This window comes from Paramisgurnus dabryanus, chromosome 6 (genome assembly GCF_030506205.2).
Source record: "Paramisgurnus dabryanus chromosome 6, PD_genome_1.1, whole genome shotgun sequence".
Taxonomy (NCBI): Eukaryota; Metazoa; Chordata; class Actinopteri; order Cypriniformes; family Cobitidae; genus Paramisgurnus; species Paramisgurnus dabryanus.
In genome coordinates this window covers 17,736,002-17,742,748 of record NC_133342.1, presented here as the reverse complement: position 1 = coordinate 17,742,748, position 6,747 = coordinate 17,736,002, and the positions used below count along the sequence as shown (strand labels likewise).

General features: G+C 39.3%; 1 pseudogene; it reads left to right on the top strand.

Moving 5' to 3' along the window:
* Positions 1-834: 834 nt before the first annotated feature.
* LOC135747974 (lipoamide acyltransferase component of branched-chain alpha-keto acid dehydrogenase complex, mitochondrial-like) lies at positions 835-6,568 on the top strand (annotated as a pseudogene).
* The last annotated feature ends 179 nt before the right edge of the window (positions 6,569-6,747 follow it).

Genomic DNA, 6,747 nt, shown 5'->3' with positions numbered 1-6,747 from the left:
TGAACTGTTCGCTTTAAATGCTTATATATCCTGTATGCGAATGTTGATTCATACCAAAATGCTTTTTTGCATAGTTGTGTTTGACATATGTAAACGTCTTGGTAACGTATGTAACTGTTGTTCCCTGAGAAGGGAACGAGGCGCTGCGTCTCCCTTGCCATACTTCCTGCATCCCTGTAACTCCGTCTTTGGCAGTATTTCAGATAGCGATATACTTCCTGGCCCCCGCGTCACCCTTTTGTCATTAAGCCTCACCATTGGTTGAATTTGATATACACATTCAGACGCACTTACCCCTGAAGGCGTCCCCAAAGTGTCACCGCAGTGATCCAATGCGAGTTCCCTCAAAAGGGAACTGTAAGTATCTTAAATGGTAACACGATGTAACCTGTGTCCCCACATTTCGTCCTTGAATTTAAGGGTACTGGACCTGTAAAGTCCTTGAAAGGTCCTTGAATTTGAAGTTAACTAAGGTGTGGGAACCAGGTATTGTAGTCATTTAGTTTTTAGTTATGCTAAGCCTTTTTGCACAGGCACACCTGTGGCTCAGTGGTTGAGCACTGCATTAGCAGTGCAAAATGTTGTGGGTTCGAACCCAGGCAACACACATGACAATAAGAAGTATACCTTGTAATGCACTGCAAGTCACTTTGGATAAAAGCATCTGCCAAATACGTAAATTGTATATATATAACGTATTTGTATATTTAACTGTCCCTTAAAATACAAGTTTATACGTTTTAAAGTTTTTATGATTTTATGTATGATTTGCACAGTAATGAAATCTATCTGTGTTGCATGAATAAGGCCCTTGGCATTTGTTTCATTGCTGGTATGTACACTTTTATTCTTCCAGTGGGCTCTGGACGGGTGCTACAGTTCAAACTGTCCGATATAAGGGAGGTCATCATGGAGGTGACAGTGAAAGATTGGTATGTGCATTGCAGATGTATATTGGGCCGTTATTTTTAGAAAACCAGTTTTGTAGGAAGCAGTATGACTTGCTTTAGGTCTTGACTACAAGAACTTAGTACGTTACTTGAGTATAAAATTAATCTAACTTAATGCCTACAACTTTTGTGCTGCAGTTGAACCTGTATATTATGATGGTATACTGTCAATATTTCTTACCTTCTTGACATTTTTGCCATTGAATTTGTGCAGCTGTCCTATTTATCTGTGCAGGTATGTTAAGGAAGGCGATATTTTGTCCCAGTTTGACAGCATTTGCAAGGTCCAGAGTGACAAAGCATCTGTAACCATCACAAGCCGCTATGATGGAGTCATTCGTAAGCTGTATTATGATGCGGATACCATCGCTCAGGTCGGCTCCCCTCTTTGTAGACATTGAAACAGACAGAGCCCTTGGTCCGTCAGTGCAGTGCTTTATAATCATCATATTTAAAAAAAACTTTGTGTTATTGTGTAAAAAAATGTTTTGTCTTTTGTTGACCTCCAGAGGGCGCCCCAGAAGAAGATGTAGAAGAGACTCCAGTCATTTCTCATAAACAACCACACCAAGAAATCAAGGGCCAAAAAACCCAGGCAACGCGAGTAGTACGCCGCCTGGCCATTGAGAGCAATGTAAATTTAATTTGAACAAATGTGCATTAAGGCAAAAGCAACCAGGCTGAATGGTTACTTAGCTGCAGCAATGCAATTCTGTATTTGTTAACACTGTAGTTTACTGCTAGAAATGTAATGGCTTTGTATGTAGAGGTCAGTTAGTGTTATGCAGAAATTTAGCCTCTGTTTTGATATTTGTGAAGATGCTTGCCTCTTATATATTTTTGAATCTAAAATTTTTGTACAAATGTTGTATGATGTGCAGAAACACCTCACAACATCTACGCATTTTCTTCTGCATCTCTTATTTTCTTCAAGAAATGTAAAAATATAATCTTGATATCTATGAGTAAGGTCATAGATTGAAATCAATGTTTAAAATCAAACGTTGATTTCCCTAATCTCAGTTAGATTGAGACTTTAGCCTGGATTTCACAAACAGGGTCACAAATCTGTTTATTCATCTTTGATTTATTGATTTCTGTTCTGTAGATTAAACTAAGTGAAATAGTTGGGACAGGAAAGGACGGCCGTATTCTGAAGGAAGACATTCTCAATTTCACAGCCAAGCAAACAGGAGCGGTTGCACTTAGAGCTGAAGGATCTTGCGGAGTCCCAGGGATTCAAACTCAGCTACATGCCTTTCTTCTTTAAGGTTCAGATCTTCTGATTTTATTCATCATTACGCCCGTTATACCCCAAGGGTTTTGAATGCTTAATTCTGATGAACGTTCCACAGGTGCATTACTTTTTTGAAAAACACACACATGACCTGTCAAATGTCTTAACCCTGGAGAACCCAAGAGTAAAATTTGGCCAATGTTAATTAATACTAAGAGAAGGGTTCTTGGGTTCTCCAGGGTTAAAATAACCACCAGAGCAGTATCTTAGCAAGGTCTGTGGTAAACGTGGTATAAGCAGAATAATTGACTCAAACAGGGCTTTGAACCAGAATTTGAACAACAAAGTCCTTTTAAAGTAGTTTATTTATATAACAAGCAAAATAAACAACACATAGATTACCTAAGAAAGCAAAACATTTGTTATTTTTGATGAGGTATTTGTTTAAGAGTTCAGTTTCAGCAACTAGTCAGACCATTAAACAAATAGGGACCACAAATACTAATAGAAAGCATCTGAATCTGTTAAACTGTTTTTATTGTTTTATAACTGATTTCTCTCAGGTCTCTCATAACACTGGTTTGGTCATGGACCTTCTTGTGCCCAACGTAAAGAGCGTTCAGAGTATTTTTGACATTGCTGTGGAGCTCAACCGTCTGCAGGCACTGGGTTCAGTTGGACAGCTTGGCACCCCTGACCTCACTGGAGGAACCTTCACCCTCTCCAACACTAGCTCAGTGAGGCTCTGCCTGCTTTTCTGCAGATTTCTCTAAACCATTTCTGTCCTGCTAATGAAACCCAAACAATTCTCATTTACCATTTATTTCAGCCAAAGAGGTAGCCTGCCCCAAAGATAAGCGGATGTTGTTATCTATGGCCACCGATGTAACCATTTATTGGTGGAAAATTGCACACTGCACCTTTTAAAGTGTTTCGTATTTGGTCTGGAATAAAATATTACCCCTTGATAGGCCTTCACAGCAGCCCTGAAAGTTGGGCCTCATGAGCCATCATGTTTAGAGGTTATATATGAGAGGAGGACAAAGCACTGCACTCAAGTGATGATTGGATCTCTCATCATATAAGAATTAGTTCAGCACATGACTGTAGTGTTTTTAGATTGGAGGAACAAATGCCAAACCAGTGATCCTGCCTCCGGAGGTGGCCATCCATGCTTTGGGAAAGATCCAGGTGAGCAGTTTGTTGTCTTCACCCTCTAAATGAGAGAGATAGAGAGAAAGAGAGAGAAAGAGAGAGAGAAATTGAAAACACAATTGAGTTTTTATTTCAAGAACCACCATCACTGTGATCAGTGTTTGCATTTCATTAGCTCATTTGCATTTTAAAGGACACACCCCAAAACAGCACATTTATTGCTCACACCTACAAAAGGGCAATTTTAAAGGCGGGGTTCAAGATTTTTGATGGGGTCAATGTTGATTGATTTCAAATGTCAACATTTGCTTTCAGAGATTATGCACCCCGCCTTTATTAACATGCTATAATAATTTATATGTGGGGTATTTTGAGCTTAAATCTCACATGGGCACTCTGGGGACACAAAGGCTAATTTTACATCTTAAAAAAGTCCAATAATATAAACCCTTTAAAATAGTTAGTAATGCTTAAATATTGCCATAAATTTCTTGTCAGTCATTTTAAAGATCCCGTTCTTTCTGTGTTTTGAAGCTTTGATTGTGTTTACAGTGCGCAATATAACATGGTCATGTTCCACGTGTAAAAAAAGTGTTATTTTTCTCACAATTGACTTATCTGTATAGCGCTGTTTTCACTGTCCTAAAAACGATCTGATTGTCTTGTTCTATGAAGTCCCTCCTTCAGAAATACGTTTACGAGTTCTGATTGTGTAGTTTGTTTAGTGTGTTGTGATTCAACAGCAGCTTTGCTTGCCGTTAGCATAGCTGCCGGCTGATGTATTCCTGTGGGCGGAGTTTATTCAAAAAACTGTTCTAGTGACGTCATTAAAGCAGGAAGTAGAGGACTGTAGTCCAAACCGGCTGTTCGCTGTAGACTTTGAAAGGCGAATTCTGTTAAAGAAAATATATCGCTTCGCAGTGAACTTTAAGCTTTTTTTATTTTACAGCGTTTATTTATGCTATTAACATTACACACTAAAAAACAGGATCAGAAAGAACGTGACCTTTAAATGTCATAACAAAAAGAATTGATTCAGACTACAAAATACCTTTATTCAAATTCCTGTATTATTATACAAAACCTTTCATCTGTCCAGGTACTGCCCCGGTTTACCTTCAGTGATGAGGTGGTTAAGGCTTGCATCATAAACGTCAGCTGGTCTGCCGATCATCGCTTCATAGACGGGGCCACTATGTGTATGATGCTCTTACTTGGAAAATCCAGCTTCTATGGTGCTGGATCTCAAATGAAAGCTGCTCTGGAAATGAGATCTGTACTCGCACAAGTCTGTTACTCTCACAGGAGTGTCGGTTTATTTACACCTACAATAGCTGCACCCTTGGTGGTAAATAAATGTCCGCCTTTTCTGTTGTTGCCTTACAGATTAAAGACTGTTACTGTAATTTAGAATTGTACCTGCCTTAAGTCGTTTGGAGTTTCAATGCGCATCAGAGTTTCCTGTTTTTGTATACATTATTTATAGTTAAAATAAACTGAATCTTCGCACAAAAGCTACTTTTATAAGAGTGTATCTATGTGTGTGTGTGGAGTGGCTGATACTGACTGGCTCTTGAGCTGCAGTAGAAGCATCTGGACTGTGACATCTCATTGTCTGCTGACTTATCTGACAGCTCTTTCAAACACAAACAGTCTGTGTATAACAGACAGACGGACACTTCATCTAAAACCATTATGTGGATAAATTGTCACTGAATTTAAATGGAAAATTGCTTTGTATTTTTACTTGCTGATATGTTTATATCATGTGTGTGCAATGTTTTTTCAATTATGAATACTTGCTCATTTTGTTTGTCAAAAATAGGTGCATCCCAATTCAGGGGCTGCGTCCTTCGAAGGCCATATTTGAAGGCCAATGATGGCACCGGGCTGCGACAAAGGCTGACCCAAATCGAAGGCTCCTTCACATGCAGCCTCTAAGACAGCCTTGGCTATCTCAAGATTCAATGCGTGCCTATGCCATCTGGGTATTATGAAATAAACATTCAGAACTCTAGTTAAATAAAAAGTGTATATTTTGCAAATTAAAGGTCATTGTCATTGTCTTATTATTCAGGGTTCCCACACCTAAGTTAAATTCAAATTCAAGGACCTTTCAAGGACTTTCCAGGTCCAATACCCTCAAATTCAAGGACTAAATGTGGGGACACATTTTAAGTGAGAGCAAGGTTACATTGTGTTACCTTTTAAGATACATTGTTACAGTTCCCTTTCAAAGGGAACTTGCGCTGCGTACTGCGGTGACACTTTGGGGACGCCTCCAGGGGTAAGTGCAACCAATTCAACCAATGGTGAGGCTTAACGACAAAGACAGGGTGACGGGGTAGCCAGGAAGTATATCTGAAATGTTACCATAGACGGCTTAAAAGGAGTATGGCAAGGGAGACGCAGCGTCAACAGTTACTTAACCGAGACGTTTTCATGTGTCAAACACAACTATGCAAAAAAGCATTTTGGTATGAATCAACATTCACATACAGAAGATATAAGCACATTTTCAGCGTGCGGCCCCCCAGCGTACGGCGCATTCCTTCGCGGCCCCCCCAAAGAAAATTTATTACAAAAAACTGTTCTAAAACTAAACTTTTAATTAAACAAAACATATTGAAATATTACAAAGTAGTGCTGTTGGTTAGTAGCCTATTTTTAGGTTTAATTCCACAGAATTCATGATAATTTATTTTATAAAATGTCAAAAAACTGGGGCCCCCCTGGCACCATCTCGTGGCCCCCAGTTTGAGAACCACTGTCCTACACTACACAGGGAATAATAAGGATTTTTTTCCCCAGAAAACTTCTTGCATAAAATAGATTCAAGCACTTTCAATGACCTGTATCTATGTATGTATATTTTCAAAAACTTCCCAGGGCCTTGAATTCCCCCCCCAGTTTCACAAACTTTCAAGGATTTCAAGGACCCTGATTATTATAAATTATGTTTTCGCTTTGTGAATTAGTATCATTCCTGCAATATTGTGCATGTTGCGTTTTGTATATTTCTAAGGTTGGTGAATTTTACATACTGTTGGATAGTTTAATCTGCATCAATGTGTCATATTTTCTCAAAATAAATACAAATCTGGCTACATATTGTAAAACTCTGATAAGTCTCAGATGTTGTGTCCTATTGACAAGCGTACTGGGTGGTAGGCTAGACTCCCCCTGTAGGATAGACTAGACCAGGGGTGGAGAACCCTGGTCCTGGAGGGCCACTGTCCTGCAAAGTTTTGTTCCAACCCTAATTAAACACACCTGAAGAATCAAATTAAAGTCTTCTGGATCACTTGCAAATTAAATTCAGGCGTGTTTGATTAGGGTTGGAACTAAACTCTGCAGGACAATGGCCCTCCAGGACCCAGGGTTCCCCACTCCTGGACTAGACCG